The following is a 17,486-nucleotide window of genomic DNA, read 5'->3' on the forward strand; positions in this document are numbered from 1 at the left end:
AAATATCTGTGGAGTAAGTTTTTGCACCAAAATATGAGTAACTTAGTCACTCATGATAATCTGTCACATTTGGACAGCTATAATTTTTGTTGGGATTAGAGTATGTTGAAACCCATAGTGACATTCCTAGATTATTCTGGTGAGGTTGACTCTGAAGTATCAAGGGATATCTTTAGAGAAGATGCTTAGAAAGATAGCTACATGTCAGCCTTGAATTATAAGTACTTTTCATCATAAAGAGAATGTTTATATTAGTCATATAGACTTACGATTGTAGAGCTGCTAGTGGACTTAGAAATGATTAATTTCACCATCTCATTCAGATTACAAAGATTATATATGTGAAAAATGAAATTCAAGACTTCTATTCCACTAGCTCAAGTTCTTACAACTAAAGACATCTTTATTAGGATGCTACACTTCCTGACTGGCTCTCTAACCCTTATTTCTTTACAGCACACTTTTCTCTATCTTAGATTCAATGGGCACATCACAAAAGAACTGTTTGCTATGTCAAAATGTTGCTTATGTAGATAGGTAAATTTGTATTTTAAACATGCTTGATATACAAAGCTTTTTTTTCCCTTCAGTGAATATATTTTGAGATCTTTTTCTCCTTTTTAAACCTTATGTCTACCATATTTTTAGTTAGGGATACACAGATTTTTGAAGTGTCTGTTAAAATCATTAGTAAAATAAAGTACAATCTTACTAAAATATTTTGTCTTACTTATTTAATTGGTATCATCGCCCAAACAAATGAAAGGATTTTAACTACACATATGTGTCCTTGTGCTCTACCACTAATAACTTTATTTTTATTGTTTATTTCTTCTGATCTATGTGATTTTCTGAAAAGAATGATATTTGAAGAAAAATAAAGTGAGCATTTTAAAAAATTATATGTATGTATATGTATTTAAAACAAAAAGCAAGTTGTGTGTGTGTGTGTATGTTTTGTTTGTTTTGTCTATAAAACAACATTTCTTGACAGTAGTCAAATGGAGAAGACATTGCAGTCCCTCCACCCACCACCACTCCCCACACACATACACACCACCTTTGCCTTTTGTATATATTCTGTCATATATATATGTTCATATATATATACTTTTTTTCATTCATACAGCATAGTATGCTGGTTAAAAGCACAGCTTCTTTTTTTTCTTTTAAGGAAGATTAGCCCTGAGCTAACATCTGTGCCCATCTTCCTCTACGTTATACAGGGGACACCTGCTACAGCGTGGCTTGACAAGCAGTGTGTAGGTCCACACCTGGGATCTGAACCAATGAACCCTGGGCTACTGAAGCAGAACATGTGAACGTAACTGCTGCACCATCAGGCTGGCCCCAAAGGCACAGCTTCTTGAGCTAGACTGCTTGGGTTCGAATCCTGACTTCGATATTTATCAACAATGTAACTTTGGGGAAATGACTTAAATTTTTCTCTACCTCAGTCTCCATCTTTATAAAATGAAAATAATAATAGTAACTATTTCATTTGTACTTTATATAAACTAAATGAATTAAAAGGTAAAGCTCTTAGAACAAAGACTAGAACATAGGAAGAACTACATAAATATTTGTTAATCAAATACCTTTAAAAGAGGAAGATGTCAATATTCCTTCCCAGGTTTATGGAAATATGATTGAGTGATATCATTTGTTATGATAGAAAACAATGAAAGATGAATATATATAGGAAGTATATTGAATTTTGTGTGTGGATGAGTGATATATAATCAGAAGTTTTGAGTAAAAATTGGAATATATGAGTATGAAACTCAGAGACAGGAGATTAGAGTTAGAGTCCCAATTTGGAGATTTATCAGCATATAAATTGCATATAATAACCTAAAGTAAATACACAATGAGAAGAAAAGAGGGCCTAGTAGTGAGATCTCAATCATTCCAAAATATCATGATAACAACCAGTAGTTCTAAATCAACAAAATTTCATGCACCACTAAAACTCAAAGACCAGTAGTTTTCTGATGCCAAGATATTCTAGTTTTTAAAAGTGGCCTTCATCTAAATGACAATACATATAAGCCTCCCATTGATAAAACTGCCATTGTGCTAGAAGTCAGCAGTAAATATGAATGTGAGTTGAACAAAGTGTGGAGCAATGTGGTCAGTTCCCAAACCACATCAGCATCATAGAATAAACCCTCGAAAGTTTATTTGGCTACTGAAGTTTTGCATCAAATAATGATGTAAAAAGACTAGCCAACCATAGCAAAAATTTCTTGGCAGATTTACAAATAGACTATTCTAAAGGTGAGTTTTCAAGGACTGAAAGAGAAGCAAAACCTGTATTTACATAAGAACACTTAGCCATCCTCTGTCTGTATTATATACTCAGACTTGCTGGAGTCATCCTATTATAGGAAAGAGAAACATAACTTTGGGGTCAGTTGTTTGCCTCCAAACTTGCCAGGACAAAATACATAAGAGGGCTTGAAAATCAATTTCTGCCTAAGAGTTAACACCATTCTGTGAAAAGAAGAATGTGAGAAAAGTGAACAGTTATAGAATTATAAAAACTCCTCTTAAGAGAAAAGCCTTGGATCCTAAGATAGCAAAGACTGGATGAAGTATGGCCTAACATGACAAGGGGCTCACAGACATTTCGATATGGCCACATGGATCTTGGGGAACTGAAGTTGTCTCTAGGAGTTGATAAGGTTGTTCGAAGAAAAAAAGACAACCTAGAGTCAACAGTTCATTCACCTTGATTTAATTTAATATGAGACCATGTGTACTATTCAGAACAAGTAATAAGCGTCACTTGAAAATTAAAATCACAGTCAATATGTAACATCACATATTATCTATGTTTAAAAGTAATGTAATACTAATGAGAGGATATATATAATGGTATGGGATAGTATAATGGTTAAGAATAAAGAAATTATTCTGGATTTTGGTGTTGAGAAAAGGGATGCAGAAGGGTCAGGGTCGGGGAAGGAAGGGTCAGGATGGAAGCAGAGGTTGGAGTAATGCAGGGCCACTGGTAAGGTGATGCAGTTAACCTCTGGAAGCTGGGAAAGGCAAGGATTCTCCCCTAGAACCTCCAGAAGAAATACAGCTGTGCTGACCTATTTTCAACCTCTGGCATCCAGAACTGTATGATAACAAATCTGTGTTGTTTTAAGCCACTAAGTTTGTGGTAATTTATTATAGCAGCAATAGGAAGCTAATACACTACCACTTAATAATTCCATAATAAATGTTAGCTGATATTATTGAAAAAAGAAAAAAAGAATATGGTCAGTCCTATATTAAGAAGAGGAAACTGTTATTTTAGGGAAAGGAATTATTTTTATTTTTAACTATATTCATGTTGTAAAATGAAGCCTGTACATCGTAAAATATTTGAAAAATATAAAACTGTACACAATAAAAATTAAAGCTGTCCTTTCCATTCTGGGCCCACAGCCTGCCATGCAGAAAAAACGCTTTAGCAGATTCTTCTGGATCTCGTCAAAAATGTTCTTACATAAAAAAATTTATAACTTTTTCCCCCTGATTTATGGCCTTTAGATTTTGTCTTATGGATTTGTCTATTTCTCTCTTGTTATTTTGTCAATTACTGCTACTTATATTTTGAACCTCTGTTACTGGTTTATACATTTGGGATTTCTAGGCATTTTTGATAAACTGAGCCTTTATCATTGTGAAATGACTTTAAAAAAAAATCTTTGTTAATACTCTGTATCCTGCAGTTAACCTTGACTGACATTATTAAAGCCACTCCAGCTTTGTTACGACTTGTGTTTACAGAATATATCCTGTTCTATCGTATTACTTTTAAGCTTTCGGTGCTTTTCTATTTAGTGCGTGACTTTTGTAAACAGCATATGGTTGGGTCACTCTTTGTTTAACCATTATGGCAATCTTTGTCTTTTAATTAGACTATTTAGTTCATTTACATTTAACATAATTATTGGCATGGTTTTATGTTCACTATCTTACTATTTATTTTTTGTTAGTCCCATCGTTTCCTTGTCTTCCTCCTCTCCTGTCTTCTTTTGGGTTGAGTACATTTTATTATTCCTTTTTATCTTGTCTGTTGGTTTTTTCACTGTGTCCCTCCCTGCTTGTTGTGGTTTCTATATGAATTACAATATGCGCCCTCTATTTATCACAGTAGTCTATCTTCAAGGCTATTTTATGCATAATTTAAGGAACTTACATTAGTAAACTTCCATTTTCTTTCTAGTCCTTTATGCAATTGTTATCACACATTTCATGCCCCCCATCTCTCTCTGAATATATTTTAGAACCAATTGTCTATTGAAGAAATTAAAAAACTGATTTTAAAAAGACTTTTATACTTGCCACATATTTACCATACTCAGTCCTCTTCATTTTTGGTATAGACTCTAATTTCCATCTGCTATCTTTATCATTTATCCTAACTAACCTGCTTCAACATTCATATAGTTACAGGACTGCAGATGGTGGATTCTCTGAGCTTTTGTTCATGAGAAAATACCTTTGCTGCCTTTGTTTTGGGATGATATTTGAAGGATAATTATTTCTGAACTTTGAATTCTATTTCCACAACTATTTTTTCCTTTAGACTTTAATGAAGTTATTTCATTGTTTGTTTTTTTTTTTAAGAAAATTAGGAGGTGAGAGTTATTGTTCTTCATGTGGGTACTATGTTATTCGCTTCTGTCTGCTTTTAAAATGTTCTATATACCTGGCTGTCAGCAATTTGACTATGTTGTGTTTATACGTGGCTTTTTTACTTTATCTTCTTGGGGTTTGTTGCATTTCTTCAATCTATAGGTTGATATTTTTCCTCAGATTCAAAAATATACTCAGTCATTATTTATTTATTTGCCCCATACACTTTCCTGTCCTTTCTGGGATTCCAGTGACACATACATTAGACTGCTTGATTTTGTCCCACAGGTCCCTGTCTTTTAATTGTTTTTTTTAATTCGTTTTCTCTGTGCATTGGTTTCAATAATTTCTATTTTCCTATCTTCAAAATGACGGATAATGTATTTTAAAATATCCTATCCTGTGTTAAGCCCATCCAGGGCTTTTGTTTTCTGTTTTCATTTGGATATTTTGCAGTTTTCAGTTCTAGAATTTGCATTCAGTTCTTTTTTATACTTACCGTTTCTTTACTGAGATTTGCCTTCTTTTCATTTATTATATTTAGATTTTTCTCTACACTCTCATTCATAATAGCAAACTAAGATATTAAAGCAGCTAATTCTGACATATCATCTCTGTGTTTGTTTCAAATAAATTTTTTTCTTGTTTGGTTTTGAATCACATTTTCCTGTTTCTTCAGATATCTAGCAAAAATTTATTACATATTGTACACTGTAGATATTGTATTGTTGAGAATACGATTCTTTTGTGTTCTTTTAAAGCATAGAATTTTTTTGCAAGCAGTTAATCTACTGATACATCATCCTCATTATTCAAGTCTTATTTTTCAGCTTTTATTTTTAGTGTGGTTCTAGAGAAATCTTTATTCTGGGACTATAGGAGCTCTTCCACAAAGACTTTTCTCCATTGTGTGTCTTTTCTGGAGTCTCACTGAAGTGACAGAAGTGTTCAGATGAAATCTGGTTTGTTATACTTGGTGTGTTTTTCAGCTGCTCAGTATTTTTTCTAGGCGAAACCTTACAGAATATTACCCAGAGCGTGTGCAGCTCAGTCTTCGGCAAAACACGTAAAAGCATGCCTATGCAAAGCCCTCAAGCCTTTTCTTTCTGTTCCCTACATGACAAATTCCAGCTACCTCGTCCATGTAAAACGCTCATCTCTACTTCTTCAGCATTGTGAGGCCACCATAGTTTACTTGGATTCCATCTCTATGTCCTGTCCTATCAGGAAAGTTCCTCCAGGCAGAAAACAGAGGCAATTGTGAGGTTTATCTCTTGTGTTTCTCACAATCCTGTGTTGTTTTTCAAATTCTAAATTCTGTCGCTTTACCTGTTTTGTATGCCCTTGTAGTGGGTGACAGTGGGAGAAATATCCAATAGCAGTTCTATCCTGGACAAAAGTGGAAATTATATATATAATCAATTTCCATTATCCTCTTTAGAAATTATTCTTTCTTCTCTGAAATAGTATATAAATTTGGCAGTTTTAAAAAACTGATTATGTTTTCTATAAGAATAAGACAGGAAAATTAGAGAATGAAAAAACATTTTTTAAAAACCCCTTCACAATGAAATAATTTGAGTTTCTTCTTAACTGCTCTAGCTTTTACTAATAATGATTAAATGTGAAATCAAATAATAATAAGAACTGTCGGTATTTCATATACTTACGCTAATCTTGAGATACTGACCATTGGCAATGCACTGTTTGTTGGTTGTTGTTACATTTTGAAACTCTGAGCTACAAATGCATTATGTTTTCAACTATCTGCCAAAAGCATAAATAGTCGAGCTTTAAAATGACACCAGCTACATCTCTATTTGTCTGAATAAATGTCTGTATGTGATATGTTTATAACTGTTGCAACACTCCTTTTCTTCACTCTGACAGTTCTGTAGAGATACAGTATATCACTATATCGAATAAGAAGCACGTTCAATACTTTGTGCTAAGGCATTGCTGTCTCAAAATGTTTACAATCTGATCCTCTCTATAACTATTGAATCTACTATAACCAGCATTAAATGTTGCTCTAAACTGTATGGCTGAATTAAATGTAAGCACAATGTTTTCAAAACACTTCTGAGAGCTCAAATATAAATAAATGTATTTGTATCATCTAATCAAAATGCAGTGAGTAAAAGGACAGAAAAAAATTTATGCCAATAAGTAAACTAGAAAATAGATAAACAAAAATACATTGTCCAGGGTTGGAAGACATAAACTAATACTATACAATAGATTGTGCTTTACAAAAAATTTTTTAAGTATAGAATATAGAGAGACACTTAAGTAATAATAGTTAAAAATAAAAATGCCCATTAGTTTCCTGATTTGGGAGTGTGTTTATGTATATGTATACATTTTCTCTTCACTTTGGGAAGATAGAAAAGTGATTAATGTGGTCCTTGCAAGCCTTCTCTAGAGGCAGTTCTTTTAGTAGTGGTGATTTCACCTGTTTCTATCATCTAGCTAGAGGCAGAAGTTTAACCTAGCCTAAGAAAACCTACCAAAATCATACAAGAAAAGAAATCATATTTCCTAGGGGGAAGCGGTTCATAATTCTGTCTTATCCCTCAAGCTTATCATCATTTAATTACAATAGAAAGCTTCTTATTATCAAACACTGATTAATTGAAAATGAATAGTGGAGTAAAACAGGAAATCATGAACAATTATATATGCATGTATTAGACAATTGTTTTGACATAAATCATGTAAGTGCACATTTCAGGTTTTTTCCTTCAGTTTATAGCTAAGTCTTTTTCTTTTGGCAACAGTGTTCTGATTAGAGTTCCACTCAGTTTCTACCAAGTAAAAGCATCAAATGTGACTATAACTTCCACTTTCTTTTAATTTTAGGTGGAAGAAAAATTTAAACCAGAAAATCCTGAGAGCATATGCCTGTTTTCTTTTTTTTGCTGAGGAAGATTAGCCCTGAGCTAACATCTGTGCCAATCTTTCTCTATTTTGTATGTGGGTCACTGCCACAGCATGGCTGCTGAGTGGCATAGATCTGTACCAGGGATCTGAACCCCTGAACCTGGGCTGTCGAAGTGGAGTGTGCAAACTTAACCACTATGCCACAGGGCCAGCCCGGGGCATATGCCTTCTAGGTGTTCACTATTTTTCCAATAATTTTCACATAATATAATAGTAATAACTTTAGCAACTAAACTTTAAGATTTTCTAAATATTAGATCAAAATTTCATAGAAACAAAACCATATTTATCTTGTATTCATATTTTGTTGGTCTATATAATATTAATGAAAGTACAAAATTACCATAACAAGAACATGTTGGACAAACAAATTTGTGATCACACTCATTTAAGTCTTGGTAGGCATATAATCCAAGTGAAGAGAGGAGAATATACAGATACAAGCCTCCTAGCCACAAGAGTTCAGACTCATATAGATATAAGTTGCTATGTTTTGCTGTAGGAATGAAGGGTGAGTCAGTGGGAGAGGCACTTATGTGGAGGTATGTTAAGAGAGCTTCTGTGATACATATTTAATGTCATTTATCCTGTTAATTGTAAGCTTTATAAGAGCAGGGATCCTGCCTGTCTTGTTCACCACTGTATCTCCATTGTGTAGCATTGGGCCTTGTAACTAGTTAAAAATCAGCATACATTTAATGAAGAAAAGCCATGACCAAGCCATTTATACAACACAAATACACACACACAACATGCAGATAGCATACAAAAATACATAACTTTGCAAGAAATCAAATAACCATTTTAAGAACTAACCCACTTTCAAATTGACAAAATTTAGAACATGATGAGAATTACTGAAACAGAAATGATGGACTAAGCACACTTGTACATTTTTGGAAAAAGTGTAAATAGATAGATTAATTCAGAAGGACACAATATTATAATATGTGCTCAAAAACATTAATATATCCTGAAGTTTTCAGAGATGTAAATGAAGATCTATTTATCAAGATATTTTTTACAGATATATTCATGACAGTAAAAAATTGCAAATTGCTTAAATATTTAATAGATTTATTAGATAAATAATGTGACATCCATATGATGAAATAATATGCAAGCATTTAAACCATATATTCTTACACTAATGACATGGAAATGCCTAATGGAAGTGGAAAACTGAACTATATATTTAGAAAATCACATCTATTTGTAAAACATATATACATACATATGGAAACACAACAAAATAGGATTTAGTACTCTATTTGGGGGGTGATAAATTCTTTGAAAATTTCTGTTTTCTTCTTTATTCTTCCTTTTATTACTCATTTTTTTCTATAATAAGCTTACTATTTACAAATCAGGACAAAAATTGCCTTATAAGCCATTTTATTGTAATTCCTGTTTCAATTTTTTGTTCTTTCAAAATATCATCAGAAAACAAATCTTGATTGTTATATTTAGTGGGTTGCAGAGTGGGTGTAAGGTTTTGTACACTTTAAAATGCTAACCTGACATGACTATTGCTTAAATTCAAGGGTGTCACATTTGATGAAATCTTAGTGGTAAAAAGAACATTACAGATGCCCTAATGAAACCTACATCTTCAATAGCATGTGGTCATGTGGCCATGCACTATTTCCACATTAAGCCTTCCATAAAAATGTGTTCTAAAATTGGCATGTACTTGTACCTGCTTGAGAAACAAGAACAGAAATGTACAAAATAATACACCCAAAAGACCAATATCCTTTACTTGAACAAACATTTACGCTTTAAAATTTGTCAGTAAACTGAATATTTATTAGGCATGAAAATCTTACAAATTGACTATTCATGACAGTTTGATGATAGTTTCTAAGTGGAAAGTAAAGTTTTTCAAAAAATGTTAAATTATATAAAAATAAAATAAGAACGTTTTTCAAAGGATTATTAAAGTTTTATTTTGCTTTATTATGTTTTTTAGGTGAGGTACTTACTGTTAAGGCAGCTGTTTTCCTGGGTTTATAGCTAACCTATACTTCATAGCCTCATTTGCATTTACATTGAGAACCTATGACTGGAAAATAAAATGTGGGCTTCAGACCCCCTTGTAAACACTCTGTAGCAATTTCTCCATTCTTTCTTTTCTCTTAAAAAAGAGCCATTACTGGTCATATTTAAGGATGATGGGGTTACTAGATGCAAAGGTGTTGAATCTCTAAATCACTTTTTGTATAAGAACTTCTCAGGAAAGCAGTACAATTAGGAACATATACACTGGCCTTCGCATGGTGAGAATAGCACAAAAGTACTGAGATTACTTATTGCAGCAGCTAGCAATAATTACAATGACTAACACAAAAACCAGTACCTTAAAGTGAGATGCTGGCATAACAAAAATTGGAATATGTGACATTAGCTTAGTAGTGTGGCAGCAGATGATAAAAGATAAATGAATAAAGCAGCTTGGTCAGTTGGTGATTGCAATGAAAAGTCATTTAAAAACTGCCACCTGTGGTAGCTTGGAAGGCAGTTCAAATATTAATAAGCATATAGCTCTAGAGAAGCTTGGAAGATACATGTAAATACCTTCCAAAATCTAAGGGATGCAGTAAAAGCAGTTCTAAGAGGGACACTTATAGCAATACAGACCTACCTCAGGAAACAAGGAAAATCTCAAGTAAACAATCTAACTTCACACTTAACAGAACTAGAAAAAAAGAACAAAGAAACCCAAAGTTAGTAGCAGGAAGGAAATAATAAAGATCAGAGTGGAAACAAGTGAAATAGAGACTAAAAAGCAATAGAAAAGACCAATAAAACTAAGAGCTTGTTCTGTGAAAAGAGAAACAAAATTGATAAACCTTTATCCAGAATCATCAAGAAGGGCCCAAATAAATAAAATCAGAAATTAAAGAGGAGAAGTTACAACTGACACAATAAAAATACAAAGGACCATAGGAGATTATTAAAAACAATTATATGCCAACAAATTAGACAACCTAGAAGTAATGGATGAATTCCTAGAAACGCAGAATCTTCCAAGATTAAATCAGGAAGAAATATTAAATCTGAAGAGAGTGGTTACTAGTAATGAAATTGAATCAGTAATCAAGAAACTTCCAATAACCAAAAGTCCAGGACCAGATGGCTTCACAAGTGATTTCTACCAAACATTTAAAGAAGAGTTAATACCTATCCTTCTCAAATTATTCTGAAAAATTGAAGATTAAGAAACACTTTCAAATTTATTCTTTGGTTTTGTTTTAGTGAGGAAGACTGACCCTGAGCTAACATCTGTTGCCAATCCTCCTCTTTTGGCTTGAGAAAGATTGTCACTGAGCCAACATCTGTGCCAATCTTACTTTATTGTTTATGTGGGACCCCGCCACAGCATGCCTTGATGAGTGATTGTGTAGGTCCACACCCAGGATTTGAACCTGCAAGCCCTAGGTCAGTAAGCAGGTGTGTGAACCCAACCACTACACCATGGGGCCAGCCCTCAAGCTTATTGTATGAGGTCAGCATTACCCTGATACCAAAACCTGACAAAGACATTAGAAAAAAAGAAAATTACAGGCCAATATCCCTGATGAACATAGGTGCAAAAATCTTCAACAAAATATTAGTACACTGAATTCAATAATACAGTAAAAGGATCATACACTATGATCAAGTGGAATTTGTCGCAGGAATGCAAGGATGGCTCAATATCTGCAAATTAGTCAATGCAATACACCATAGTAACAAACGAAGAATAAAACTCATGTATGATCCTCTCCATAGATGCATAAAATCTTTTGACAAAATTCAACATCAATTTATGATAAAAACTCTCAACAAGGTGAGTATAGAGGAACATACCTCAACATAAGAAAGCCATATATGACAAACCCACAAGTAACATCATACTCAACAGTGAAAAGCTGGAAACATTTCTTTTAAGATCAGGAACAAGACAAGGATGCCCACTCTTGCCACTTTTATTCAACATAGTATTTGAAGTCTTAGCCATAGCAATTAGACAAGAAAAAGAAATAAAAGTCATCCAAATTCCAAGGAAGAAGTAAAACTGTCATTGTTTGCAGATGACATAATACTGTATATAGAAAAACCTAACAAGTCCACCAAAAAGCTATTATAACTGTTAAAAATAACAAACGAACTCAATAAGTTGCAGGATACAAAATTAATATGCAGAAACCTGTTGCATTTTTATACACTAATAATAATCTATCAGAAATTTAAAAAACAATATCTTTTATAATTGCCTCAGAAAGAATAAAATACCTAAGAATAAACTTATCCAAAAGGTGAAAGACCTATACTCTAAAAACTGTAAGACACTGATGAAAGAAATTGAAGAAAATACAACTAAATGTAAAGAAACACCATGGTCATGGATTGGAAAAATTAATATTGTTAAAATGTCCATGCTACCCAAAGCAATCTACAGATTCAATGCAATCTTATAAAAATACCAATGGCATTTTTCATAGAACTAGGACAAAGAATCCTAAAATTTGTATGGAACCACAGAAGACCCCAAATAACCAAAGCCATCTTGAGAAAGAAGAACAAAGCTGGAGTTATCACACTTCCTGATTTCAAACTATACTACAAAGTTATAATTCAAAATAGTATGGTATTGGCATAAAAACAGACCCATAGATCAATGGAACAGAATAGAGAGCCCAGAAGAAACCCATGCTTATACAGTCAATTAATTTAAGACAAAGGGGGCAACAATATACAATGGGGAAAGGATAGTCTCTCCAATAAATGATGTTGGGGTAACTGGACAGCTACGTGCAAAAGAATGTAACTGGACCACTTTCTTATACCATATACAAAAATAAACTCAACATGGATTAAAGACCTAAAACTAAGACCTGAAATCATAAAACTCCTAGAAGTAAACGTAGGCAGTAAACTCTTTGACATAGATCTTAACAATATTTTTTTTGCTCTGTCTCAGACAAGGGCAACAAAAATGAAACTAAACAAATGGGAGTACATCAACTGAAAGGCTTTTGAACAGTGAAGGAAACCATCAACAAAAGAAAAAGGCAACCTACTGAATTGGAAGAGATATGGCAAATGATATATCTGATAAGGGGTTACTATCCAAAATATATAAAGAACTCATACAAGTCAATATCTGAATAACAATCAGGGGCTGGCCCAGTGGCATAGTGGTGAAGTTTGCACACTCTGCTTCAGCAGCCCAGGGTTCACCAGTTTGGATCTGGGCACAAACCTACACTTCCCTCCTCAAGCCATGCTGTGGTGGCATTCCACATACAACTTAGAGGAAGATTGGCACAGATGTTAGCTCAGTGATAATATTCCTCAGGCAAAAAAAGGAATATTGGCACCAAATGTTAGCTCAGGGCTAATCTTCCTCACACACTCACACAAATCTGATTTAAAAATGGGCAAAGGAGATTGAGAAAGACAAACTCTGTATGATTCCACTCATATGTGGAAGATAAACAAACACATGGACAAAGAGAATAGATTATCGCTTACCACAGGGAAAGTGGGTGGGAGGTGGGCACAAAGGCTGAAGGGGTGCACCTATAAGATGACTGACAAATAATAATGTACAACCGAAATTTCACAATGTTGTAAACTATCATAACCTCAATTAAAAAAAAAAACAGGCAAAGGGCCTGAATAAATGTTTTTCCAGACATACAGATGACCAACAGACACATGAAAAGATGCTCATCATCACTAATCAGCAACAAAATGCAAATCAAAACCATGAGATATCACCTCACATCTGTCAGAAAGGCTATCACCAAAACGTCAACAAATAACAAGTGCTGCTGAAGACGTGAAGAAAACGGTACCCTCACTTCCTCTTGGTGGGAATGTAAATTGGTGCAGCCACTATGGAAAACATACAGAGTTTCTTCAAAAAATTAAAAAGGGCATTACCATATGATCCAGTACTTCCACTTCTGCGTATTTACAAAAACGCTAATTTTAAAAGATTTATACAACTCTATGTTTATTGCAGTATTATTTACAATACCCAAGATATGGAAGCAACCTAAGTGTCCATCGATAGATGAATGGATAAAGAAGATGTGCTTTATATCTAAAATGAATATTACTCAGCCATAAAAAGAAAAAATCTTGCCATTTTTGACAACATGGATGAATCTAGAGGGAATTATGCTAAGTAAAATAAGTCAGACAAAGACAAATGCCATATGATTTTACTTATATGTGGAATCTAAAAAATAAAATAAATGAACAAACATAACAAAACAGCAACAGACTCATAGATACAAAGAACAAACTGGTAGTTGCCAGAGGGAAAGTGGAAGGGGGTTTCAGTGAAATAGATGAAGGGGATTAAGAGGTACAAACTTTCAGTTATGAAATAAATAAATACAGAGATGTAATATACAGCATAGAGAATATAGACAATAATATTTTAATAACTTGTATGATGACAGACGATTAGTAGACTTATCATGATGATTGTTTCTTTTCTTTTCTTTTCTTTTTTACTGAGGAAGATTTGCCCTGAGCTAACATCCATACCAATCTTCCTCTATTTTTCGTATTTCCTATATTTTTTGTGGGTCGCTGCCACAGCATGGCCACTGATGAGTGGTGTATGTCCATGCCTGGGAACCAAACCCAGGCCACTAAAGCAGAACATACCAGACATAACCACTGGGCCATGGGGCCAGCCCCCATTATGATCATTTCTTAATGTATATAAACGTCAAATCACTGTGTTGTACACCTGAAACTAACATAATATTGTATGCCAACTATATGTCAATAAAAAAAGATATGTTAGTAGTATGTGTTATTGATATTGATGGTTTTAGAAAAGTATTACAAGAAAGATATCAGGGGCCAGCCCCATGGCTGAGTGGTTAAATTTGCACGCTCAGCATCTGTGGCCCAGAGTTTCCCTGGTTTGGATCCTGGGCACGGACATGGCACTGCTCATCAAGCCGTGCTGAGGCGGCATCCCACATAGCACAGCCAGAGGCACTCACAACTAGAATATACAACAATGTGCTGGGGGGGTTTGGGGGAGAGGAAGTGGGGGAGAAGATTGGCAACAATTGTTAGCTCAGGTACCAATCTTTAAAGAAAAAAAAAGAAATAATTTGCAGGTTTAAAGTAGAAATGAAAACTAGTAAAGAAGTTCAGTAAAATACATAAGAGATGTTATTAAAACTTTGAACAACCAAGAGCCAGTGAGACTTCTCAACTGCACTGTGACTCAGATTTGTAACAAAGATCAAATGAAGGGCATGCTCTGCCCACTCAAGCTTGACAGTCTCAAGATTATCTGACCTGAAGTTGAGATAGAGTGAGACATGACAGCAAGGTAGAAAAGACATAAAACATATTTGAGAACCAAGTCTGGTAGTTTTGGCTACTTGTAACTGAACCTGACTGGAAGCAAATAGTTTGCCAAGTTTTTAAAAGAATTATATTGCCAAATAGCCACAAGTCCATATTAAAGGGTCTTTGACTCTGCAATCCTTAAAACAAGGTTTGCACACTCACATTTCCATGAGCATGAGGTGGGTTCTCTCAGGTGGATAGCCAAGAAAGATGTATTCTTCAATACCCACTTTAGATATGGCCATGGAGGATAAGAAGGAACAAACTTCACTGAATTTGGGTTTATTAACAAAGAGTTCCTCCCAGGGAAGATAATCAGGCCTAATCAAGGATCTTTCTTTTTTCTCCAGGAAGTGGGGCTTTATAATATCTCCCTAGCTGGATTCCATAAATACCGTGGACTTCTGTGTGCCTCCTATTCTCCCATTTTCCAAACGACAGTTGTTGTTGAGATTATTTTGTCTCTGTCTGTTAGTAAGTGTATATGGAGGATCAGAGGGCAAAACCCATGATTTTTTTAATTTTTAGATTTCAGAACGATGGATATGACTTTATACATGAACCTGTCATCATCCAAAGATCCCAGAATATTAACCAGATGCTATGACTATTTGGAATTTGGGGTTGTTCATTTGGAGAAGTCGAGAATATGGGAGAGAGATGATGAGAATATGATGACCAGAAGGGTAGACTTTAAAAAAACATACTGCTATATACTTAGAAGCCATTTCCCTTTCCTCCTGGACGCATCCATAAAGCTATATTTTCCAGTCACTGTTTCAATTAGTGGAGGATCATGTAACAAACTTTTGTCCACAAAATCTCATGCCTGATGCTCCACACTTACTCATTTATTTAAGATGAAGATGGAGCCATTAGAAGATGGTAGGATGTTATGTCACTACTTGTAGGCAAACCACTCAGGAAGGGATGGACAACTGATAAACTAATCGTCTCATACCACCAAGCCTCTGGATTTTTTGCTGTTGTTGTTATGGTTAGCATTAATTATGCTGACTATAGAGTCACTTTTGAGCAAAAATAATTCCATCTTACAACCAAAAACTAAAATATCCCTTTTAAAGAAAAATTATATAGTATATTTTAGATATACAAATATATATTTCAATATATAACTATTGCTATTATTTTAACTTATGATGAGGTTGAAATTAGGTAATTTTTTTTTTTTGCGAAGACATCCACATTCATAATTTTTCAAAGTCTATTATTTAAAAAGAAAATAAATCCTACTACTCCTTTTGTGGTAAAGGCATCAGGAGAGCTATTCCATTTGGCAAACACTGATTTTCACTGGGGCCCATTTTTCCCCACAATTCAAGAAACACAAAATAACATGTGGATTTTGGAGATGTGATTTTAAGTGAATATCTAGACATAATTAATGATAACTTCTGAAGACGCTGTCATAGGGACATATGATGTCTTTAAATTAATAACACTTTGTGTTGCCCATATTGTTTTCCACAAAGACTGCTGCTCCATTCTATTTGACCAAATTGGTATAATTGATAACAGTTAGAGCTTGGAGTGCCATTTTAATCATGTCAGTACAGCTTTCCTGACAGAAGAAAATAAAATAGCCGCTGTATGTTATCTATTATCAGCGGGGAGACAGAAATGTAAAAGAAATGGCTGTTTGTTATTTTAACCTGAGACTTCGGGACTTCTAGATCATGGCTAACCATTCACTGATGGTTTTGAAGAGTTTGTGCTAATCTCTATATGCAGTTATTGAAAGCTACCTGGTGTGTAATTTAGCACAAAGGAAAAGATGAGAAAACGGTTTGAGTAATTGTTAGAGATATACACAAACGATCCAGGAAGAAGTGTCGGTGTCGCAATCCAATGTACACATCAGGATAGATGCGGAGAGGGCTGATGGCCACTCTGAGTTTATTATAATCAGCGTTTCAATATATACCTAACTTACATCTGTTAAACATACACAGGTGTTCTGGATGAAGTAATTAGCGAATGCCAAGAATTCTTAGTGATTTCTCAAGGAGCCCTCCCTTGGCCTCTGTTTTGATATTATCATGTTATTGCTGTGCTCCTATACTTTTATCTCGGAGCAGGCAAGGTCTCTTAGGCAATGGTCCCTCCTGCTCCCAATATCGATATCGTTTCTCCATCTGTGCCCCCGGGCGGCCGCTGCCTGGCTTAGGTTGCCCCCCAGGGGGTCTTACCCGTCATTGGCTAACCTGCCTTCTCCCCTCCGGGTCACAGTTTGTTGGCAAGCTTTTTCCAGTGATTATTAACCCTTCCTGTGTCAGGGGCGGCTACAAGAAGCATGTTTGAAAATATTCTAAACATTAGTGTAATCCCTAGTAAAAAGATCTTTATGACAGAGAAGCTGTCAAGATCTTATTATTTAAATATTTAATTTTAGTTTGAATTAAAGACTAAAAATGATCTTAGTTATAAATGTGATTGCTTAAAATTCTCACTGATTTGAACGGGTGTTCAGTGTACATGTAGGGGGAGGGGTTGATGCTGCAAAGAAA

At 34.4% G+C, this 17,486-nt stretch overlaps 1 protein-coding gene across 8 annotated transcripts in view; it reads right to left on the reverse strand.

Moving 5' to 3' along the window:
* Nucleotides 1–17,486, reverse strand: part of MGAT4C (MGAT4 family member C) — a 691,584-nt gene that overhangs the window by 227,459 nt on the left and 446,639 nt on the right. The gene's annotated exons all lie outside the window — the stretch shown is intronic.

This window comes from Equus przewalskii, chromosome 29 (genome assembly GCF_037783145.1).
Source record: "Equus przewalskii isolate Varuska chromosome 29, EquPr2, whole genome shotgun sequence".
Taxonomy (NCBI): Eukaryota; Metazoa; Chordata; class Mammalia; order Perissodactyla; family Equidae; genus Equus; species Equus przewalskii.